General features: G+C 40.7%; 1 long non-coding RNA gene across 1 annotated transcript; it reads right to left on the reverse strand.

The window, feature by feature from the left end:
* Nucleotides 1–986: 986 nt before the first annotated feature.
* Nucleotides 987–4,899, reverse strand: LOC139822897 (uncharacterized). Its single transcript, XR_011734637.1, has 3 exons — nt 4,625–4,899; nt 4,047–4,182; nt 987–2,785 (listed from the first exon to the last, which is right to left on the reverse strand). It is a non-coding gene; the product is annotated as an uncharacterized lncRNA (long non-coding RNA).
* Nucleotides 4,900–26,159: the final 21,260 nt, after the last annotated feature.

The raw sequence follows: 26,159 nt of genomic DNA on the forward strand, positions 1-26,159 counted from the left end.
GTGAGCGAGGGGACGCGTAATTTATGGAATTTCATATATGAGGATTTATATATCCTGGAAATTTTGTAAACGCGGCCTGAGAACTGTCGACAGCATCGCGCGCCAAGGCCTGCGAATAATTGGCAATGGGGTGTTTTAGAAACAAACAGCGCGACATACGTTCATACATTCTATAATATACAATAGTGTAAAATATGCATGAATTTAGATTATATATGTATCACTTTATTTTATTATTTTATTTTATTACTATTATGCTTGCAATAGTTCACCAATTGAGAAGTCGTTTTAAATCACAATAAATTAATAATTAATATGTTTGCATAACTAGTTGCGGTCATGAATTTTAATCGGCAAATTGATAATATGAGAATATATGAATAAATATGCCATCTTTTAACCACAAAAATTCTGACACAGAAGAATGGTATAAATTACGTATGATTAACATCAGCAATAAAAATCTTTTTTTTTTAAACGTCAATGATACTAGCGAGATGACATCGTTTCTTAATCCTTTTAATCCTTTACACCAACACACCTATTATAGCTCTGCCGACAGTTAGTTCGCTTTAATCCGCAGTTAAAACAGAACTGGACATTGACCGATCGTTGTCGGACAGGTCGGACATCTGGTTAGCCGGATTTCACGATTCGCTCGGAGCTAGATTAATTATTTGGTTGCCGTGTCTCTTGACCACTTGCGATAAATCGCGAACTAAGCCTTTCCCGACTCGCTGACGAAGCAAACTGTAGAAACTATATGAACAATATGTATCCAGCAATTTAAGATTTGTATTTTTTTATATACATATCGATTTGAAATACATAAAAAAATATCTTAGCGGTGGAATCTTTGGGTTTTATTTTTATATAAATATTATACTCTATATTTATTTATCGGGATAAAGAAGAATGACGAAAAAAAATTGATGCAAAATTTGTTAGAGATTTAACAAATTTTTCGATAGAGTTGATTCGTTTATTTAAGATATTTCCATAAATTATATAAAATACTTATTACTAATATATCGCTATATATAGATATTATAGTTATAGACGTACAGCATAATGAGAATCAGTTTTACGAAAATAAGACGAAATTCCATCACGGAATAAGATATATGTCGCACAATAAAATACTTACATTAGTTCGTATATTTTTAACGTTGTATTTATAAATATATCTTTGATGTGCCGCTTTTGAAATAGTTCTGGCAGCATGCCAGCAACGCCGACTCCGCTCCAGCTCGAAGGAAATAGAGGCGATACATTTTGGAGTTTGCAGTTCGTTAAAACCGTAAAATTGACACGTGGGGTCGAAGCAATCGGTCGCGCCGGCAAGGATCAATAATTCGATCTCGATATAAATTCGGTGGGGACAGGGGGATCGTTTCTCATCCGCTGGGGTCGCAAACATACCTCGTGGATGGGGTTGAAACCGATCGCCCTTTTTTTTTCATCGATCACTCCGCCTCCCCGCCCCGATGCATCGCTTGCTACTCGCGTCTCCGGAATCTAATTTCATCGGTACGCCGGCACGTTGAAAGTATTATACCGAGAAAATGTGACGTAACGTCGATATTTCGCGTTTAGCCGTTTCTCGTTTCTGGGGAAACTCGACAGCTTGCGCGATTTTTAGACGGATCTTAAGAAAATTGACAAATTACATTTGTTCTTAATAACAAATTTTATTCAAACAGAAAATGAGGAGGTAGAACGGGAACAAGACAAACACGTTATTTGTAGGCTTATTTAAATTAAAACTTGAAACTTATATGAGGTATCGCGTACGGTACTCGACCTCGCCACTTCAATACTATTTCTCGTGCCGATTACGCGCAGGATCCCGTTGATTCAGCGATTCCGACAAACTGGTTGCAGTTTGGCAGTAAAACCGATACTTTTTTCCACGCACGTCCGCACGGTTCGTGGCGTTTCGAAAGTTTTCATCGAGCTGTCGCGCGATGTCGCGACGGGAATACCGGGAAAATCGGGGGTGGAAACGACGAGGATCCGCCGATTCCCGTGCGGCACAATGGCAGCTCGATAAAAATTGGCACAGCTTTATTATGCAGCCCGGGTGTTAAAGCTAGGGTCGTCTGATGAGTCGAGTCGAGTTCCTCCTCTGGGAAATACTCATCGCCGCCAACCCCGTCGCGTAACCCCGTGCTCTCGTGGCGGGCATCTTTCGCACGAAATAGCTTGCCGTTTTTCCTTGCGCTTACTTGTCTCCTCATTCGATCGAGTATTGAATGTGCTTACTATTCCGCGAATACACGACTAGGGAAGTAATCGATGCGGATTTTAAATTTGTGTCCATACATTCAAAAACGATGTTTAACATAAATCAAATATTCATGAGCTCTATATCGATTGTCATAACCATAACATCAACCATACATGATATGCGTTGAAACTTATTTGATTACAATAGTACCTGTAACAAATTACAAGAGCGGGCAATTAATAAAAGAGCAGGGTTTATGTAGCTTGAAAAGTTAGGCATTCTGTCTACGTGCGAAATTACATTTGATATTAATATTTACTCGAATTGTACTTCTGCAAGTGCAGTTCTGTATAATTAATCATTGCGAGACAGGTAGAAGATTATCTTTTATAAGGGCTGGTGGGAAAAAAAGGAGGGAAATTTTGTGGGAGGAATGAAGAAGACAGGAGAAGCAGCAAAACGTAGGCGAGACGTGCGTCGCTTACGTTATTTCTCAGCATAATTCTGTTAGCCTCTTATACTCGATTGTGACGTTTCATCTTATACAACCTCTTCCTGCAGAGAGAATATATAAATATGTAGTTTCGTTTTTTAACACCTTTTTATCTCTATAGTATCCGTGACTTATTATTACTTCATTAAAGTTATTTTGCCAACTAATATCCATTTCTATCAACGCAGATTAACTTTAATCAAATCTAAAAAAAAAAAAAATAAATGAACGTAAGACATTAACAAAACGCGTGCAATAACGATAAAAGCATGTAGCTGAAGTGTGCAATTGTTGGATACGTTGCGTGAATTAGACGCAGCAACATAAAGACCGTTTCACGGAAAGTGTCGTCGTTGAGACACGTAAGGGAACCATGGTCATCCATAAAATCCGAAGGGTACGAACGACTACCATCTCTTTTCCCGTTTCCCGGCTCTGTCGTTAACCCCGAATAAACTCCTGGCACGAAGCTAATCATATTTTCTAATCCGAAGCTGGAGGGAAAAGAGCAGAACAGAGTCAGGGGAGGAGGAGAAGAAAGCTCGCGCGTTCCTGGCTATCATATAATTTTTCCGACAAGAAGCACTTACGCCTCCTCGTCCCCTGCTGTAGCCCATCTACCCTCTCACACGGAAACATGTTTTGCGCCGAGCGGAGGGCATGGAAGTGGATTTATATCAAATTACGTAGGAAATTTCTTAAGTTTCACACGAGGAATTTATTTGATTTTTGCACGACAGAAATAAAATAAAATCTACGGTTAATCAAGTTGCGTACGTATTAATCAACATAATAATTAACATATATTTCATGTTTTAATCGGTTTGTCGCGTGGTAGTATTCTTTTTTAATTATTAAATATAATCAAACTTACGTAATTGAGTCTTAGTTATACATTTGATTGGTTTTTGATTAATTAATATATAGAATTATATTAATAAAATATCTTTCAAGCAATAAGAAAGAAAAGGATTATATATAGAATAATGCAAAAAAGAATAGATTGTAAAAGAGTTGCGTATTTTCTATATTGATATGTATATAAAATGTTCGTGTATAAAGTATTCGGAATCAGAATTAAATTTGTAGTGGTTGAGAATTAACGAACAATGACTAATTAGAGAAAATTTAATTTTGGCTGATAGGATTTAAATAAAACTGTTAATGAAAATAATGTGAATAAAATAATGAGAACTAAGCAAAATAAATTGCAAAGATATTGTCTTTTGATACTTATATTTAAATCAATCAAGAAAATATAAATTGACGAAAATTTATTAATTTATACAACATAAGTACAACATTTTACAATGAATTACGAACTGCATAAAGCGAATAGTATACGAGTGCCGCCATCTGTGATCAAGAACGTTGCGTATGTTTAGTCCTCGTTCTATATAACCATTCCTCTGACTGGATACCGTACTTGCATTCATTTATTTGACCGCCAAATTGACATCTATGAATATATCCAATAATAATTATTATTTTGTTACACACACACACACACATATAATTGTCATATTTTAGTAAATATTAAATCTAAAAATAAATAACCAGAATAACCGAAGTATTAAAAGCATTCTGAGAATCTGTTTTTCTTTCTATATCAACTTGAGCACCACAGAGTACTATTTTTATTACATTTATTCCGTTTAACGCAGAAGATAGCTGTCATACTTAAATATAAACTAATCTAAATTAAGATATTGCAGAAACTTAATAGAAAATATAGTCATTTGACGTCATCAGCACGGCGAGAATACGGCCGAATGTTTATAAAAGGTTCCATTAAAGCGGGCTGTGCGTTATCTTCCCTCCGGATCGTGTCGCGGCGAAAAAGTTTGAAGGTCTCCTGCCGGAGACTCTCGCGATAAGGATTATATCGAGCAAAAACTTGCCTTCGAGGAGTCTTCGAAAAATCGGCACCGACGTTCCAACGAGAAAAGTTACACCGTGGTTCAAGGCGTGTAACGAGTGAACTCTCCGCTGCACGGCGGGGTGAGGGAGCGCACGAGGAGGCGAAACATGTCGGAAAGGGGGTTGGTAGAAATTAAGTCGCTTCCCCAGTCCCGACGTTCCTCGAAACGACACCTCTTCTTTCACCGTCTTCCTCTCGCTGCACGTTAGATTCCGGAATAAGCTCGGCCACCCCTTCGTCGTGCCAACCCTCCTCCGCAGCCCCCCGGCCCCCTCGCCTTTACCTTCCCCTGCTGTGACTTCGAGCACCTTTCCGCGCGACGGCGCGTGTATGCTTGTGTATGCACACGCGCATATGTGTACGTGTAGAACCCCACCAGAAGGGTGGAGGACCTGCGCGTGAGGGGTAGGTGGTACCAAAATGGCCGAAGCCGCACCCACGAAGGACGAAAGTGGGAGCGAATGAGGGGAATGAGAGAACGGGTGGGAGGATTATACACGACGATGCATGTGTGTGGCGGATACACGTGAATGTAGCTGTACGCGTGCGATACATACGTCTGGAGTTCCCTGTATCCTGCCAGAGGGATGGCAGGATACACAGTTTTGGCCATACCTATGCGCTATTCGAAAGGTATGGCTCGGTACTTGAAGCAATTAATCTTGATAATTAGACTAATTAATTAATTAATTTACCTGCTAATTAAAATTAGGAAAATTGAGAAATTGTTAGACCGAGTTTTCTTCACTTGTTAAATGAATATTTTATTATCTCAAAAATACACGTTAGAATTTGAAAAGATTATTGTGTCTTTCATGTATTGCTTGCATCAGGGATTTCTAATTAGGCAATATAGTAATTAATTTCATAATATAATCAATATCTGGCAATTAATGTGACAACGTTAATGTTACTTATGTTACAGGACTATAAATAGTTTTAGTGTTGCTAGAGATAAAGATTTAATTAATTAAAATACAATTCTGCAATGTAATTATCATCAAATTGACCAAAAATACCTTAATAACTTAAAAGAAACTTAATAATTTATTTCTCTCACATAAAACTTTTCGAAATTAATTAGTATTTTAATAGAAATATATTATTTAATCTTTCTTTGTCAATTTTGCTAAATATCTGTATAATAAGAGTTCTCATTAAATATTTGTAGAGAGAATGTATCATTCTTTCTTTCTCTCTCTTTTCTCTTTCTAATAAATCAATTAGTAAAATTTTCTGGTAATGGCAATTATACAAGAAAGCGCATTTAGCGTGATAGATTGTTAAATATTTAATTAACAATCTCGCGAAGATTTGAGCAGACAAATATGTTTTATGAAACTGTGTAGAATGACGTAGACTCAATCATAAGATTTGAGCAACTAAAATACAATTAGCAAAGTCTATTTAAACTCACGTAGTCACGTCAATGATCGCGCGAGGAGCAATATCGCTTTCCTCGAAGTAGAAAAACATGCAGATTCGATCGATCGACGAGGACGAAATTCCAGCGTGTTCTTGGGGGCTTCCTGCGGGAGACAGAGTGTCCTTTTTTGTCACCCTAAATGTCCACCCTCTTGCCAGCAAAAAAACGGACACGGAAAACACGCACGGATCTAGATGCGTGTGGGGATACTCGCGCACTTGTATGTGTGTATGTGCGCGTGTGTTATTTTTTCCGAGGCATTAAGCTTGCTTTCCTGAGGGCAGGGATGCCTACTTGTCGATGGGGATGAGGTATAGTTTAGTTTAGGGATTCCACGCGATACACAGTTCAAGGATTCTGCCGTTCTAATGTGTCCCGCTGTGTGTGATTTGTTCACAACAATAGTTTTTGAAAATTCTCAATATATAATCCAATAATATAACTGGAGATAGTAAAGTTTTGCCTGTAAGCATTTAATCGAAATTTAGCATAGTACACTTTTTTGATGCTGCATATAACTGCATATAAATGTTTTCATCTCTGGAGTCCACATTCTTAAAGACATCATTTAATACTCTTTATACCAAGTGGATTTTGATTCGTGGCGTTAAATGTTTTATATATATATAACGTCCCGTTATAACGTCATTAAATTTCTCATTTTTCTATTCGATCACTAACAATAAGTATCTGTAATAAAAAATGCATGATTATCGCCAGCGGTAGTCGTGTCCGCGTTCGTTAGTAAATTCCGTTATATGAAAAACCGTTTTTACAATCTACGCAACTTGAATTTCGAAAACGACTATAATTCTAAGGACAGCTACACACACAACGACTATAAATCTCCTGATCGCCGCTTCATATCAGCGACTTTGCTATCGTTACATTTCCCCAAGACGCGTCCGCAATAATGCAACAGAGTCGTCCCGGAGAACAGCGGAGGCTTTTTACAATCACAAATGTAACTCGAGTTAACTCAGCAATCCATTCTTATTGCTCGTGCAGGCGACGTGGGACGATTCATCGGCTGCGCCGTGCCGCCATACGCCGGTGCTCGGTCACCGCTCGGGCCTCTCTCGCCGAGGAAGACGGACTCGATTTCCATTCATTTATTTTCACTGCCATTTCACTGATTGCCAAGACTCCTCCACCCCCTCGCGCTCGGCCACCTTGGCGGACGTCGCAACCTTCGCGATTCCGCCTCGCTCTAAATTCTCGGCTTCACTTTAATCACCAGAAGTGCAACCTGTTCCTCACCCGGTTCCTCCTGAGGGTCAAGCACCCTATAACCTGTCCCTGACGGCTTCGAACTCCAACCTTTCTCTTTCTTCCATTGCGTGCAAAGCACTGCTTGCGAGATGCTTCAGTCAGAATCTTATCTCTTTCGTATCGTCTGTAATATTAAAATTAAATAAACGAGTGTGCCCGATGTTATCAGCTGGTGGAAAAACATAACGATTTGATGCGAATTGCGCTCTACGCTATGACTTAAGATACCACTATCGTAATGACCAATCCTCGAAATACGCCTCCGCTGATGTCGATTGCCAACTATTTCTGAAACAGAAAAAGGGCTCGAAAGAGGAACAGAAAGACTGAATATCGTGAGTATGGCCGTTCATTAATAACTGACCGGGACAAAATGTGTTTTTGGCAACGAAAGTCACGTATCCCGGATAAATGGTCATGGAATGAGTGGGGGAGGGGGAGGTGTAAGGGGAGTGGAATCGGGCTCGTGACATTAATGGCAGAAGTGGGACGCATAAAGCACGGGAAATCCACGGAAAAAAGGGCAATTTATGAGTGCTGGCAAAAAATAATGGTATGATAATGAAACGTATCGTAGTGAGCGCCGACCGAGCGTGCGCTAACATACTTTCTTTCGAAACTAGTGACGAAGGGAAAATAGGAAATGATGAAGAAGAAGGAATAGGGAGAAATAAGCAGAGCGAGAGAAAGACAGAGAGGAACACAATGAACAGCGAGAGAGAGAGAGAGAGAGAGAGAGAGAGAGAGAGAGAGAGGGAGAGAGGGAGAGAGAGAGAGAGAGGACGAAGGAGACACAACCTTCCCCGCTTCGAGCGGAGAACGTGGGGAGTTGACTTCGGGGGTGGTCGAGCGTGGATCGGAGAATGACGCGTGCGTGAGCGAGAGGGTAGATAAGGAACAGAAAAAGAAAAGAAAGAGAAAGCTCCAGTAAGGATAAGGGCAAATCCACGCTTATGAGGCGCGCCAAGACAAAAGCCTCCATTCCGAGAGAGCCAATATACAACCGAGCTGCAATTCGATATAAATGCATCTGCGCTACACTCGTAACCCCTATGAGCTTCGCGGATTCGGGAAGGCGGAAGGGAGCCAGAACGGGAGAGATAGGGCGGGATGGCCGACCGAGGATTAGGGAGCAGGTCGATGGATGTCTCTGCTTGAGCGAAAAGGCCGTCTTATCTGTCGCGTGGATTAATTAGGAGATCGAGGGTTTTTCGGGATTCCGTATAAACAATGGCGTCTTTTAGATGGAAACACGAAAGCCGTTCCGATAGCAATTGGGATAAATAGAATCGTCCTTTGACGATGGAGATTAAAATCTAGGTTTCGAGTTTTCGAATATAAAAAGAGATGAAGGCAACAACGTTTTATTGGGATATGCATGTGAAACCTGCTATTTAAAAACATGCACATTTGCTGTAGATTCTTTTCATTTATTAATTTTTTACATAATTTAAAATGTTACGAGCATACTCTATAGAACAATATTAATTATCAAAACATAATTTATATTAAATTTTATATAATATGTGTCATAAGATGAAGCAACGTTTTCAGGAGTAAATTCTTTGATTTACAATTGTTGAGGGAGGTATCGAGTTTTCAAGTTATTTATAAACGAGTGACAATATCATTTAGCAATTATATTTTACTGTTAAATTCAGTGCATCTCTTGATATTATCTTCTTTAAAATTTCGATTTGCGCTATTTTTATGCATAAAAAATATATCATTAAGTCGTTATATAAAATTAACAAATTATATTATTACTTACGATAATAATCATTTAGTTTTGAATTAAGATAATCGCGCTATTAAGCAATCACGAAAGTGAAATTATCTTGAAAACAATATAGCTTGGGTGAATCAAATCCAGATGGTGATCAGTCGCGACATAAATAATCGGCGTAAATATCCCCGGAAATTGCACCTACATCCCGCCATAAATCCGCGACGTTCGCTGCGAGGGTGGCCGCGTTGGTGAAAAATTCCGGGCGATCTCGCGGCGCTTTTCGGTAAAAGAGCCATTTTTGTTTGCCGCTCATTCGACCCGCGGATATAAGCCTTTGAGGCGAAGCCGCTGGAAGCTAATCTAATCCTCGAGTGTATAGCTGGCTCAGCAGTGGACACGCGCGCGCAGCATGCATACACATACATACGTATACGTGACGTACATATACGAAGGATGAGAGAGATGTTGTGTAATACCTGAAAGTAGCATTCGTATGTATGTGTATGTGTGTCACCGGCGTGTGTGCGCGATGAGGGCGGCGGAAAGAGAAGGCGCAAGGGGAATCGGGCGAGGGGGTGGCGGAGCCAGCAATGGCGCTCCGTGTGCGGGCGTTTATTATTATGATTATACTTGATATCCCCTGCCCGAAGCAGGGCCAGCGAGCCAGCTAGCGAGCCAGCCAGCCAGCCTGCGAAACTTTCCCTCCTTTCCTTTCCGATATTAATATTATTTTTGCCCGGGCGTAGCGGCCGCCATATATCTCGCTCTGGGCATAAAATCCATTCCCCGTTCCAGTCCCCCCCTTCCACCCCCTAGACCGCCCCACCCCCTTTCCGTACGAGGAAAGAGAGACGGAGATCGCGGAGAGAACTACCCTTGTTCGCGCGTCTCTCTTCATCTTCTCTGGTCTTTCTATTTTCCATCTCGTTCTGTCTTCCCACCTCCCCCTGCTACTAGTCGTGAGCAACTCCGCTGGGTTCTATTATTAATTAATGGCGGGCCGGCCATTTTCCTTCTCTGCGCTCAGAGTCCTTTGCCTCCGCCGAGGATACGGCGAGTAGGTACCTTCGGCTGATTAACGTGTCTGCCGCACGCGCCTTCCCGTAATAGCGAGTCACCGAGATCAGGTGCGCCGGGTAATGAAAAGAGGACGTTGATGAACACTGATTCGCAGGATGAACACTCGTAAATAAGCTTTTCGTCGTACTTCTATCTCGACGACATTACGAAGACTCGTAATCGCAGCCCACGAAATTGAATGCGCGAAGTCTTTGAAAATTAGATCAATAAAACTTAAAAATAGAAAACCTACCTTTTTTACGCTGAATACGACACGCGAGTGTGAACTCGTGCGTTTGATGATTCACTCGAAGTGATCGAATCGAACTGCTTTTCGCAAAAATTTCTTGCAAACGACGATTCACTTTTATATGGTAAGAGTATATAATTTCAAAAATCAAATCTCTCTCTCTCTCTCTCTTTCTCTCTTTCTCTTACTCTCGCAACGTCGAGGTTTTATTTCGTGCCTCGACATTTACTAGTGAAGCTCGCGAGCATCGCCGATGTATATTCGTTGTGGTATGAAACATTCGAGAGCGACGCGATACGTTTCTTTCCGCTGCGTCTATCCCGATATCTGAATAAAGAACATCCAAACGCGCAGCTCTCACCGATGCATCAGCCATGCTCGTATAATCGATGAGTAATAGCGCGATGCACCCGTGGATGTTGCAACGTCAATCTAATGCAACGCATCCACCGGCGAGATTGCGAGGCTGGAACTCGCGAAAAATAATTCGTCAGCATTCGTGGCAGCTGGGAGTCACGAGTGCTCGGCGGGACGTATGGGTAGATGGGTGATTGTCGTCGACATAGGATTGGAAGGGGCTGAATGGAGGCAGGAAGGAGGAGGAGGAGGAGAAGGAAGCGCGGGTGGTTTCCGAGCTCCGTGTGAGAAATTTTAAACTACGATCACCTCGGGGGTAGCCCCGACGTTAGTACATAGAAAGCGGAAGAAGATCGAAGACGGTGCGGCGGGGAGGAAGAGAGCCTGGGGGAGAGGGGGGAACCTGTATGGCTCGAGATCGACCCAGAAGACGCCCATTGCCAGGTCCTACGTGCAGGACATCATAGGACACGGGGGTTGAGAGAATTGCTCATTTGTTCGCCGTAGTGACGGGGCCGGAGGATGCCCTGTAATGTCCTACAGCCTCCTTCTACTCTTCCTCTCCCCCATCTTCCCATCTTCATCTCTCTTTTTCCCTCCGCGCTCTGCCACTCTCCCGGTCCCCCTCCTCCGTGCTACCGCCACCCCGCTTTAGCCGCCCCTCTGGCTCTCTCCCGTCGTGGCGGTGTTCGATCGAAATTCAATTTCCACCGACCCACCCCTCTCACCTACCTACCTTAAGCTCCTTCCTCTACCTCCTTCTCTACATCTCCTACGAAACCCCTCCTCACCATTCGGGAGACCCTCAGCACCCGGGAAAGGAAGCCACCGGCTGCATTCCGCACGATAAATTACGCGGCTCAATTATTCACGGGAATCTCCTGTTTAAGCGACTACCACCACCGCCCGTCCGCCGCCGCGCCGGTATCCCGCCAGGCGCGATGTAAACACGAAAACAGGTGATTTTAAGTGGTCGGCGTGACGCAGCAACTATGACCGATGATGTAACCACGGTCTCGATGTCGGAAAGCATGAATTTCAAAATACTTCGGGTGAATTTAATTAAATAATCGCATATTATTCTGTAATTAGCGAAACGTTGCAATTTGTCGAGTCGAAACGTATGAAACGGGATTGAAATGATGCGAATCGAGGTAAAATTACATATTTTTATTTTGAAAAGAAGCATAATGATAAGACACAAGAGTAATTGCATTTTGGTGAACAATTGAATAAAATATATCAGTTGAAATAAGTAATATAGGTTTTATAATTTAATAAGATAAATATTCATTGAAATTTTATATTAATTAAATATTTATATTAAAATATTTATTCCATATTCTCCCATTTATTCATCGTGTTTAATGCTTGACAATGAGCAATTTTACATAATAAAATTTATTAGTAAGTTTTAGGAAAATTATCACATTTCTTTTTCTATTATTATCTAAATTGTAACTTGCATCTCTTTTTGTAGAAAATTTAATAATCACAATATAATGTTTAAAGATGATATTTTTTTTTGATGTAGTAAAATTCTTCGGGATGTGTTCAGGATTATTTTGTCAATTTGAAGACATACAACAAAAATTATTTTAAACACATTGCGACATAATCAATATTAAAAAATCGGAGTAAAGTGCATTTGTTGCATACGGTTTTGTTTATGAAATTTTTTCTTCCGAGGATTTTTCTGGTATCGTAGCCATGTTACGTATTCTTATGGCCGGTTGCCTCTCGTCTGAATGAAGCAATGGAGAACCAACCCACCATCAAACCAACCCCACCCACCACGGATCGTACCTATTTAAATAGCTTTTTTCCAAGGGGAACTCGAACGAATCCCACCCCTTCGTTCCTCAGTGCCGCGCTAGTTACTGCGAATTCCAAGATCCTTTTCAGAGCCTGAATAATTCAAAGCGAGGATATCGCCATTTTCTTTCTATATTCCACAATCGTAACATTACTAATATTCTTAAAACAAATAATTTCCCTTTATAACTGAATCTAAATAAACACGTAAAAGACATGCCATATGCCATATCTAACTTGATTTTGATAAACTTAGAATAACATTTTTGTGAAAGAAATGTCAATAATTTGTAAATTGTAAGCAGCTAGAAGTGAAAGCTGACGTTGAATTAAAATTTAAGAATGCAAATAGCCAATAACATTTTATTTTATGAAATTTTATTTGCAAGTAATTAATACTTTAACATTTCATCTTGATTTGTCTTATTAAAGCATTTAATATTAAAAGCTTCAAAATTATTTATAATAATTGATGACATCTAATAAAATATTTTTTAAGAAGAGATTAACGATAAAATGGCCAAAGAATGACTATCTCTCTCACTGTTTGTAAACGTATCTCGTTACGCAGAATTTCGCAACGTTATGCCGCTAACGTGCGCCATGAATTTCACATTGGATTCATAAATCCGCAATTTTACCGACTCCATAAAATGGCAAACAGCTACAACGTTAGATATCGTTTAGAAAAATTAGATATTCCAAGTATCTCGTCCAGCTGGTTAGTTTAGCTACCTTTTTTGTTTTAAAATGGCGAGTTTAACTCGCGACCCAAGTTGGATCACAGCGACACATAGAAGGGCGCGATATAGGCGCATATACGCGCCTCCGAAGAAACGACTAGCGCGAAGGAACGGCAGGGTGGAAGCGGGTGGCGATGGAAGAAGAGAAGAAGGAGGAGGAGGAGGAGGAGGAAGGGGATGGAAACAGCCGTCCTTTGCACACAAAAGCAATAACGCTGGGCTGATATTCTACGTGGAGCCAGGCCACGTCGTCTCGGCCATCCGCCTCGCCGTGAGACCTTCTCGCGAGAGCAGCGAGCCTTCTCTCGCCCAGGAGCATATGAGGGTGGCCGCAGAACAAATACATTAATTTCACCCTCTCCCTAGCCTCTCCGCCACTCACCGTCTCTCCGTATAAACACACGCCTGGTCTCCGACACGCGCACGAATTCGCCCTCATCTTTCCGTTCTTTCCGCCTCGCTCCCTCACCCTCTCGCCGTTTCTCTTTCTTACTCTCCTCCGCTGGAGATACACGCGCGCTCACGCTCGGAGACACGGCGCGCGAATACACATACACACACACTCGCACGCATATGCACACGCACAGAGACACAAGGGAGCTACCATCGCTAGCTAAGTCGCGCGCGCGTAGCATGCACACACGCCTATATGTGTGTGTGCCGATGCGCGTCCTCTGGCATATAAGTAAACGGGGTGCAGAGTGTATGAGGGGGTGTATATGGGTTGGGGTAAGGGGAAGAGGCCGGCGAGGGAGGAGGGAGGGGGTGAGAAGAGGGTGGTGTGTGGTTGCTATGGAAACGCCCAGTCCCTCTCTTATAATTATATGGGGAAAAATGGCTCGCGGACTTTTACCCCGCGTTACACCCCTACCGTCCTTTCTCCCGACTCCGCTTTCTCTCCCTCCCCTACCTTTGCCATCGCGGTGGCAGCTCCGCTTCTTCTTCTGCTTCCACCTCGCCTTCTCTCTCTACGTACTCTGCCTCGCTCTCTTCTCTTCCGCCACCTCCTCCTCATCCACCTCCTCTGCCTCACCTCCTCTGCCGACTGCTTCTTCTACGCCTTCTACTTCTCATCCGGCTTCACCTCGCCGTCTCATCGCACCGCGGCACCTACTTTGCCCGCCTCGGGAATATTATGCTTGCACCTTACCGGGGCGACTGTGTAACCATCCTTAACTCGCTTTAAGGCTGACTGCTCGACGCGTCTTGGATTTCACGTTACTTTCCTGACACCGCCGTCGTTTCTACAGTCAGATTCAAAATTGCTCGTTGCAGACTTGGCTGAAATATTATTGTCATTTATTATATTAATTATATTAATCATTCCTCTAGTATTACTATATTATCAATGAGGATGCTTAATTTCAAGCAAACAGGTCATACATCCTTCTTTTTTTATGATTGTTTTGCACACAACACTATATGATTGCAGTATATTTATTTTACTATATTTTATGTATTACTCAAAGATTCTTGAATTTCGTATTCATATCAGCGATCATGCATATCACATTCAGACCTTTTTTTATTTTTACGTCCGCATGTAATACGTGTATCTTTTGGCAGTTGCTCCAGAAATAAGAGACGTAACGTATTTCGAAGCGATTGATAACGTAACCGAATCTCTTCCGCGAAATAAAGAGTCTTTCTTTTGCTATTTTTATAATATGCACCGAGCGAACATCACGCTCGTGACTTGCCAAGTCGACTACGTGCTCGTTCTTAAAACTTGTCTTAACATCGCTTGATGTCTCATGAACATACCACGTAGAGCTTTCTTTGTGTTTCTATCGCGTGTTTCAACACTCGTTGATCCATTCAGTACTTGTGTTTCGATTTTAATTTAATCTTTGTTCCCCTAATGTAATATATGAAGTATGAAGTTATTAAGGAATAATTTCTAGCTTTAAAGGTTTAAAAACGTTGTTGCGAAAATTTTGATCAAAGAAGATAATCGAGAATGCTCTTGAGACACGGTAGGATCAAAAGGGGAAGAGAGACGGAAGTGCGAGGGAAGGACGGGTGAGACAAAGATTCGCCGGCAGATAGCTAATAGCCTTTGGTCAGCATTTAGTGGCATGCTGTAACGTCCAACCTCTGCAGCAACGAAACACCCGGCAAATTCTCATTTCAAGTCGCTTAGTAACGGCAATTGCGCGCAAGATATATATTTGTGTGTCTGTACAGGTGCATATTGCGCTTGCGAATGTACCAATATCTTTTGTACATGTTTGAAAAATGTTCCATAAGGTTTGCAAAAATTCGCGAGAAAACGTTCAAATTCGGGATCGATTCTTCTTTTAACAAAATATGAGTTTTATAATTATAGCTTTTTTTTTAATTAAAAGTAAAGATATTAGTAATTTATGCTTTGGAGAAAACAGAATTATATATATATTAAATTACGAATTTCTGTCAATGTTTATAGTTTTTTAACTGAAACGTGCTCACGCGTAAATACACAGTTGAATTTGAAGCAGTTTAAACAAGAGGATAAAATTTAACGAACATAACTGCGATTTCTTTCGTCGGCATTTAGCGGCAAATCTAAGCGACTGGCTGGCGATTTCAGCGCACACACACGGCGAATTCTTATTTCAGGCTGCTTCCCCAGATAACGGCCATTGCCCGCGAGATAGGGTAGCACGTGTGTATATATTTCGCGTGCGGGGATGTCTTCGGGTAGGATGTGCGGGGCAGCGGGCAGGTCAAGAGTGGTGGAGAAAAAGAGGCAGCCGAAAGAGAGAGGGAGCATATTGCTCCGAAGTAATCCTACTTGATCGCGGTTTTCGGTTTCTCCGTCGTGTGCGTGCGCGTTACGCCGACGCAAGTGTGCGCGTGCGTGTACGTGTATGTGTTCATTTTATACGGGAGACTAATACTCGTACGTGAGAGCTCGAAGGATTACTGCCTTAGGAGCCGCCCCGACTTCGCCGCTTCTTTTCCCACCCCTCCCCTCCCTGCCCCCCGGCTTTCGTCCCGTCGAACGACGGAGAGTCTTTAAATACCCTCGGGATGCGAGTGTCCTGGACACTGAGAACGTGTTCGGACGACAAAAAATATAATTTCAAATCGAACCTGCCGCCCCGTCGTCTGCGGCCTTTACCGTTCTTCGATCCTAAGAATTAACGCACTTTGAGGAACTTAATACGGGAACTCTTGAAAAAAATTGCAACTAAACTGAAACTGAAAATGAAACTGAAAAAATGTGTATAGAAAAAATTGCATAATCACTCTCTTATTTAAACTTTTTCTTTTTTACAAATTGCAAGTATCATGTTCTTAATTTCTAATTAATGACTTCATACTTAGCTCTAAATTGTTTTTCTCGAGATGCAATCGAGTTGAAGTTGATCGGTACATCTCTTATATCTTTCAATTTTTGTATTATTCTTTGAATAGATAATTTATTTAACTCGTACGCACTTACTTTGATATAATTAATAAGTGTGTGGTCATGTATTAACGTGCATTTGACCAACGCCACTTGTTAATATTACAAATGAAGTCACGAGTCGTTTCCTCGTTACAATTTATCAGAGACCGTTCGAACAAAGCGGGTGCATGATTAGTCGATTTAATGAAATAATCCCCTTTGATCGGCCTCCTTCCCCGATCTCGCCGCTCCTCCCTGACTCTCCTTCGGGATTCCCTGGCATCCTCAAAGGGAAACACTTGAACCAGAACGTTTTAATTGCGAGGCCCGTAGCGATCTCATTGTTTCCGCTCGGTCTGCGAGTATACCGCCGCGATAGCGGTCGTGGAAAAAGGAAGAAAATGTGCTTCTTAAAAAGTCGCCGAAAAATCTGAGGGGACATGCCCTTTGATTCTGAGAAAAGGACGGTTGGGTGTGCGCACACTTCTCTAAAGTCTCTCTTTACCTTTCTCTCTAACCCATTGCCATTTCTTTAAACTCCCCATCTTTTTTCATTGTTCCCTCAGTACCCCGCGGCGGTCAAATTCATTATAATTGATGTGCTTAAAAGCTAGCGCTTTTAAAATTCTCAAACGTAGATTATCACAAACGATTAACGCGTCAAAAATTAAATTATGTGACTTTACGTTGAGTTATTTGAAAATCTCCGTTTTTTACAATCGAGTGTTTCTATATTTCGTTTATTTGATTAAAATGACATCTTTCTGATAAGATATAGTTATGTAAAACGTCTGCAAAAGAAATTTGCACACCGCAGTGACGTAATCACGGGTGATCGTAAATGCGCGAGAGGACTTACTGTTGAAGGAAGATCGATAATGTCGGAGCATTCCTCTTTCTCTCTACCTCTCTTTTTTTTTCTCTCTCTCTCTCCTTCAAGAAATCTTGGAAAACGCAAGAAAATCTTGGCGCACAATGACAGGGGAACAACGGATCATTGGCTAAGCCGCGGATCGTTAGGATTAATGAAACGTTTCAGCCACACTGCGGCGACGAAGCGGAGCACGGAGGGGTGAGAAACGAGGAAAAATGGAAAAAACGGAGGCGTAGAGGCCTCCGGCGAGGACGCGAGAAAGAAAATCAAGATAAAAACGAGTGGATGTTGACATAGAAGAAGCAAAGAATATGAAGAGGCAGATTGTAAATCTGAATGAAACAAGTAGAGAACTGCAAAATTAATTTTACATTAATTAGCTTTTATTTCCCGCGTGAGCAAAAGGGGGACGCAGAATGAGATTAAAACAGGTGGAAAATTTTAACCGAGATTAAGAAATGAGATATTATAACTCAAGAGTAATGTAACAATATCTTTAGTTTAAACATAGGACAAATCATATTTCTTATCTATAAAAAGATAACATCTAAATGGCCAAAAATATTTTCCATGTGAGCTCTTAAAAAGAAAACTATCTCGAAAATATTTTTTCTAAGAAATAACTCTAAAAGTAGAAATTATACAATTTTACCATTCCACGAACGGCAGGCAACGTGCGAATAATGGCGGTAATGTCGCGTCACTCGACGACAATAAAGAAAGCCGGGGAGGAAACAGGACGAAAGTCACGAAAATATTAATAATTATGTTAATGTCGTAATATAAGACTCGGTAGAGGAACATGAGCAGGGATAGAGTCAGAAAGAAAAAAGGGAGAGAAAGAGAGACAGAGAGAAAAATAGAGAGAGAACGCAGGGGTGGCTCTCTCGACGTCAGAATATCTCCTTAGTTCCCTACGATGGGGCTGGCTCGTCGGGGGTGTGGGTGGGGGTGGATCTTATTTTTATCAATATCTCGCGAGTTGCGCACGCGCAGCGCGCAGCATCCCTTCCGACGAACCTTCGAGGTCCACACGTAGAAACAGACAGAGGGAGCGAAAAAAGAAATGAGAGGTAAGAAGAGAGAGAGAGAGAGACGAGTGATAGGGGAGGAGAGACGGAGAAGGAGGAGGGTGAAGGGCGCGCGTTCGTATGTGTATGCGCGTACGCCTCTAATGAGTGTGTGCATCGAATACAGGTGGTGGTAAGCAGGGAAAGAGAGAAAGAGAGAGAAAAAGAGAGATGGAAGAGGGCCGCCTAAGGACCCCCCTAGGACAAAATGGAGCCCGCTTATACTCCGCTGCTACTGCAAAGTGCATCCTTCTCCGGAATCCTCCTCCCCTCAACCTCCTCTCTTACCGTCTCTTTCTCATTCTATTTCTCTTGCATTCGTCTTTTTCCTTCCTTCTCTTTCTGCAATACTCTCTCCTCCTTCTTTCTCTCTTCCACTTTCTCCCTTTACCTTGTCTCCTTCCACCGGTCCAGGTATTCCCTCATGCGGATGCAAAATCGACGGAGCTTCTCGGGATAATTGCTGCTCCGGGACTCGATTCCAGACGCGAGTACATCTCGAGTACACTTGGAGGAAAGCTTTGCCCATAGTCGAGGGGAGGGAGGGGGGATGGAGAGAGGAAAAGAGGGCGCGTAGCGATTTCTCGTTTGTGAAACGTTTCTTTGGACACGATACGGTTTGTTATCGTTCGCCAATATATAGCTTCGCGCGCTAGCAGATACGGCGAGTCCTCCAGGAAATCTCGCGAATATGTCAGGAATGTTTCTCCCGACGGACTACAGATAGATGTTGGCCTGCTCCGAATACGTTACAGCTTGCACAGCTTCTTGAAATGCAACTTTACTATGCATTGTTTAATGGCAGGAGAAATCGAAACTCCTAATTTTGAATTTCTGATATATATACATATATACATGTATGTATGTCGATTAGAAATGTATATGAGTATATATGATCGATATATTATAGTTGAACCAAACGATTTAACGTAGATTTTCATGAACTTGATATTCACAATGTCGTTCATTTCGTAATAAAAATAAGTGACAAATATGATGTAAAGAAAGATATAATTATACTCAATTTAAATAAGAAAATACAATTGTATAACGAATAATTATGTAAACTGCATTTTATACACAAAAAGAATCGAGATTGTAAAGTAAATTATGAGTAGGATTTAAAAAGTGGAACATAGTATTTTTTATTTGTTTCATACGTAAATCGAAAAGCAATTTTGTTATATCAATAACGAATTACTTTCTCGCTCGAGATGATATAAAATAATCAACTAATTTCTTTAATATATTACACATATTAACTTCTTGTAATAGTTATAAAATAATAGCAGATATATTAATATGATCAGAATCAGAATAGAATCTATTATAGATTTGCATATAAAATTAGAATTATGATCAGCTTTATAATTTTCGTGCACAACTATTTAAGCGTTTGCATTGAGGGATATCGCGATATATTGCTTTCTGGCGTGCAAAAGGGTCGCCCTGCCTCTTTCTTTGTCACAATTTCTCCAACACATGCTAGCTCTTCTTTTTTCACTACCGGACAGTCGTGGTCGCCTTGTCGCGGGCTCCGATCCCCGGCTCCTTAATTATGAATCACCACCGTCATTTACCTTTATTTATCGTTGTGCGACTCCACTTGATTTACCGCCACGATTCTCGCGCCTATTATTCCTGTTTTTTGTTCCACCGCCTTCGAATTTATTATTCCGCCGCGAGATTCCGTTTCGTCTTTTATCGGCTGGCGTTCGTTCTGTTCCGTAAGCCGATCGATAAAATCCACATTGTTACATTATGGTGAATCAAATCGCGTTTCTGCAAAGCGCATATTGACCATCTCGGCGATGCACGAATCGCAATCGTATGCGTATAGCAATATCGATATAAACGCTCTACCGTGATAATATTAACACCGTCCGTATTAATTGTCATTAAGCAAGCGAAATGGTTTCAAGTGTTAGGGCCCTCTGGAAATTGCGTTTCCTCTTGGATGACACAACGCGGATATATCAGCGACGACTGTCTCTGCCTTTCTTTTCTCAACTCATTCTCCGTTCTCGTCCTTTTTCCTCTCGCACCAGCGAGAGATAGATATTATTTTCAGGCGGCGTGGCGGGGATTACCAAAGGCGAGAGGGTAGGTGGGGACGTTGGCACAGGGGTGGATCGGGTGTTTTGCAGCGCGAAATACCCTCCATTACACCGTGGGCGTCGTATATAAAAGATTATTTTTCTTTTCTCTCACCTTCTCTCTTTTCTCTCTGTCTCTTATTTTATCTCACTTTTTTCGCTCTCGTCGCCCTTTTCTGGCGCGCCTCTCGCTTTCCGACGACGTTGGGGGGTGAGTTTTAAGAGGTGACGTGGAAGAGGTTTCGCCTCGGCGTTTCCTTCCTTTCTTTTTTGAGAAATTGTGGAAAATTAGCTGCACGATGCTCGGCGCTTCGTTACGTGACTCGTCGCGAGAAACGAGGAGAGAAAAGGATCGTTTGTCGGCGCGGATAGAGAATGGAGGGACGGAGGCGCACATAAACGACAAACGAGTTCACGAGTCGCTCGCGAATGTTTTAATCTCGGGGGAGCGTAGGGCGCGGGAGAGAGAAAGCGTTTTCTTTTTAATGGAAGGCCACGAAGACGGCGGATAAAAAGCGACCTGCTCGAATCTATGTCCCTCGTGTCTCGAATTTTTCATATCGCTTTTGTCCTTCCTTTGTACATCGGGGCAACATTCAATCGCGAGTCGTGAGTGTTCCTTAAAACTTTTTTAAGAATTTATATACGCGTGCATCTTATGCGATTTAACGTACCATTCAGCAATGTATATTTAAAAGTATTAGAATTGTAAAATACTTCTGTTGAAAAAATTTGTGTGCATAAACTCCACTATTTTATTTTCGTAATGTATACTTCACCTCGATAATTTCGTGTTTGTACGTTCATACTTGAGACTAACAATTCTTCTCGATATGACGCGCAAAGTACACATATGTGCAATGTTTATGTACCACACATATATATTCTCACTATTTATTTATATATATAAATCGCTAAAATCCACCAAACTCCCTAATTTTAAAATACACATTTTCGCTGTTTATTTATACGTAAAAATCTTGCAAAATCCACCAAACTTTATAATCTTCACGAAATATCAATGAAGCGCTCTTCTTATTACACTTCTATTGCACATAATTCTCTATTGTTTATTTGCTGCTGATGGAGTTCGAAACGTTCACAGGTTGCACTCGAAATGTACGAAACTCGTGACGTTAGACGAGACACGAAATTTTCCGGGTTCACCGTCCCGAAGTAGGCCAGGTGAGTGACTGGCTGACTGAAAAATTTTTCTCTCCTAGCCACGAGGGTACAGATGCTGGTCTATAAAAAAGGACTCCACCCCAAGCACGGGTGCCCCTCAGAGTAAAAAAAAGTCTCCCCCCAGGAAAACCCTTGTATAAAAACCGAAGGGGGTCACTCACCTACCTACCGGTAGCGAGGGATAGAAAATGATCGCGAAGCGTTCACACGTGGAACATTTATGAAATTTATAATACACCATTATCCTAAGAAATAAATTATTGTATAAAATTTATTTTTTTCTGGATTCAGAGATTGTTATAATTACTAATTTTTATTACTCAGTATTTAATCATTTGAGTGTTTGCTAATTCGTGTTAACACAAAATTATTGAGATAATTATTATAGAAAATATGCATATATTTAAATTGGGTTATTGTTTAATTGATATTTTATCTTATAATTAATTGGTGGATTCTTTGACAGAATAATACAATAAAATAAGACAGTTTTACAATATGTATCTAACAATAACTAATCTTATATTATTAATTAATTACATAAAAATGTAATTAATTACATAAAAAATTTATAAAAAAGGATTAGATTCGAGACGATATAAGAATTTGATTTGAAACGAACTTTTTGATTTTATTACTATCCACAAGGAATCAATTAATCTGAAAGTAATAAGTCACAGAATGACAAGCTAATGGTAGTTTCTAGACGTCCCTATGACGCAGAGGCACAAAACACTATCCCGAAGAGATCGTGCCCCAGCTTTTTTTTATTCTCACGTTGCCTAACTCCACCCCTCCTTGCCCCGGACATTACCACTGGGTGGTTTTGAAACCCCACAGTGCCCGTAATCAAACACTCGTTATTCCTGTCCATCCAGGATTACGGGGTTTCTAGGATTTTTTCTCCAGGAAAAGTCCCGAATCCATGTGTATCACAACGGGATTACACGGCTGCCGCCCCGGGAGATGACCAACCGTTATAATCTTCTAGAAAAAAAAGTAACGGCCACCTAAGTTGCGTTCTGTGCCTTTGCGTAGCATCGAAAGCAGGACTCTATGATAAAATCTCCATTAATGTTAAATCACAAAGGTTTTATGCTCATTTTACTATTCGCTATATGTCAAATATATGCGACAAAGAAGTCTTACAAAATTCTATGGTGGGAATAGAAAAGCTACATTTCCATCTATTGTTATTTTCTTTTCTTTTTATTTTAAAATAGAATATTGTTGCTGATTTAGATACACGATGCGCGGTGATTTATAACTGGACTGAGAAGAAGAAAACGATAAGCGATACGAGATCGATGCTTACGAGCTGTTCGACGAAACGTTTTCCGAACCCCTCGAAAGGGAACGATCGGTTGGCGAAACATCCGTTCGTGAAACGGGACATGATCACGTATGTGCGGAAGCGGCCGATCGGTTTCGGGGTACTTTTTTGCGAAAATAACGGCGTTCCGTCGAAGAGAGGGAGTGTGAAAAAATGGGAAACATCTGTCGGTCCTCGATGTCTATCGAACGGATCGACTAGTTCTCTGCGCACCAAGATAGAGTGTTCTCAACGCGCGACCCTCATAATGATTGGCTTCAGTATAATCGCGTATAATTGAATTTAGAAAAAAATTTTTTAAAGAATTAAAATTAAACGCCACGTTGCGCAGAGAGGAAATGTCACTCAATGCAACTCGATATCACAGTTTTGAAAATAAGATCTTATTATATAAATGAAGCTATACCGTATTTAGCAATATTTTTAGTAGAAATAATTTTTCAAATGATATATTTTAATATGATATATTTATGACATTTGCATTTTTTAAATGTTAGTTTACCATTGATACAACATCAATATAATAACAGAAAACATGTCCTAAGAAGTAAATATACTTAAATGCAAGAATATGAAGCATATTTGGCACTTGGTCAAATTCAAATATCAAAATGTTAATAAATTCTTAATTAAAAATAATTAAAAATATATATAGACGTAGGATAGATAAAAAAGTAAATTTTACTAGAATATGTTGTCAGTTATCTCGAACTATCTTATAGGTGATAAATAATATTTAAAATATTCTACGCACATGCACATACACAAAAAGAATAACTTATATTACGAGGATGAAATTATCTTTCGTCCAATAGATATAATGATAAGTTTTACGAGAGAGTCAGCACGAAAATTGCTGACGACCAGAACGATGCAATTCTGTCAGGCACCGCGGGGCATCGTGTGAAAAAAAACAGAGGAAAAACTATTAGTTCTGGCCGAGAGGGGGAGGGGAACGCGAGAGGTTCGCGGGGGTGAGGAAGGTACTTGTAGATGGAGAACGGCAGGGAGAGACTGGACTTCCCTCGCGAGAGAGCTCACCCTCGAAGGACTCGCGCGCCGCCTTTCACGCTCATTTCATAAATTCTAATTTATCGCCCGCGGAAAATTGGATCCGGCTAATCCCCGTGATCGATGCCGGCCTACGTTCACGTATCTTGTAACACGTCGATGCCCGTGATGCATTATCGTCGGCAGCACCTGGAAGAAAAATATTTCCACGGTTCTAATCGATTTCGCGGCTTGATTAAAAGGTGAGCTCTCTAAGCAAACGATGAATATAATTTCATTATGAAAAGAACTTGAGATTATGATTCCATGATATGATGAGGCTATTTTGTTAGTTATTTATTAATTACAATAATCTCAGAAAAGTTATCTTTGCCACAAGAATGGGTTGCGGGAAACATTTTATCTTTAGTCTATTCTAGCCGTTAATAGATAATTTCATTCTCGTATTTATAATTGTTCATAAATTTATTATAAATGTAACAGTATATATATATATATATATATATATATATATATTCTTTTGTAATTTAGATAAACAACAAAATATATATTAACGTAAGAATTTTAATTCTGCATAGAGTCGCAATTACAACAATCGCAAAGTGTTCGAAATGTTTTACGGAACATTTTAATGTGGATCCCAAAATTAACAAACACTTAGTGCTTCATATACCTATCGAGTGCTATCAGTTTTTAATATCGCTGTGACATATCGTTTCGTAACTGCATTTAGATGCCAACTACCCTTTAAAATAAGCGCCAGCATGACGAGATTGAGGGTAGTTAGCATGTATTCTTCGATTAGTCGTTTTCCCTTTGACTGTTTTTTTCTCTTCCCAAGTAGTTTTTGTCTCATGCCGTGATAGTCGCCGTTTTTTCTGCGTCGGCCAATTTTCGGGTGTGCAAACACGGCCCATTGTCGTGGCGCACGCGCCCTTGCCGTTCTCCGTCTCGTTCCGTCGTCACAGGGGTAGCATGGCTCAGAACGCACCCTTTTTTCGCCCTATTCCTCCCGTCTCGCTCGCTCTTTACGCTTCGTGTTTCGTCTCTCCCCGTTGATTGTACGAACGGGATTTAAATATGCAAAGCGACTTTTTTTCAACGCCGCGTTTGCTTCTTCCCTTGTTTGGTCCGCCGCGCCCACATAATTACCGGGTGGCGGGAAAATAACGGACAAAAAACCGCGCGCGCGAGGAGCAAGCGAGCGGGACGCGGTGATGAGTTGGAAAAAAAGATAAGAAAAAAGCCGAGCGAAAAAAAGCCGATATCACAATTAGACCGGCCGCACTACGGGGGGAGGCTGCGTAATGTCCCGCATAGCGGATAGAAAGGGGTGGTACGATTTAACCACGTGAGGGGTGCTAGCCGGAACTGTAAACTCTGACATTATGCTCGCCCGCTGAGTAGACTTTTTTTTATAGCGAATCACAAATCGACACACTTGTGTCTTGTTACGGAAAACTTTTTAGGTATGCGCGAGGATATTCCATTTGCTATATTTTTTTATACAGAACAAAACATATTTTGCTAAATTCATTCTGTTAAATAAATAGTTCAATTATGATATGATTCTTAAATGAATGCTTTTTCTATAAGAAGAATTAATCTACTAATCTTTTAATGATTTTTAAATGACGGTATATGCGATAAAATATGGAGAAAAATTAAAGAGAATGTTAAATAAATAATATACGACTTTTGTACACATGTGTGAATGCCATTTTGTAAAATTATATTATTATATTATTATATATTATTCCATAATTTGCTTTTTGACGTTACAAAAAATACAAAATAGGGAGTTTTTGCAATACCATCTTTCAGATACGGTAACCATATCTTAATTGTTCAGATACATATATAGTGAATGTATCTGAACAATTCAGATACGGTTACGGTATCTGAAAGACGGTATTGCA

This window comes from Temnothorax longispinosus, chromosome 12 (genome assembly GCF_030848805.1).
Source record: "Temnothorax longispinosus isolate EJ_2023e chromosome 12, Tlon_JGU_v1, whole genome shotgun sequence".
In the NCBI taxonomy this organism is placed as follows: domain Eukaryota; kingdom Metazoa; phylum Arthropoda; class Insecta; order Hymenoptera; family Formicidae; genus Temnothorax; species Temnothorax longispinosus.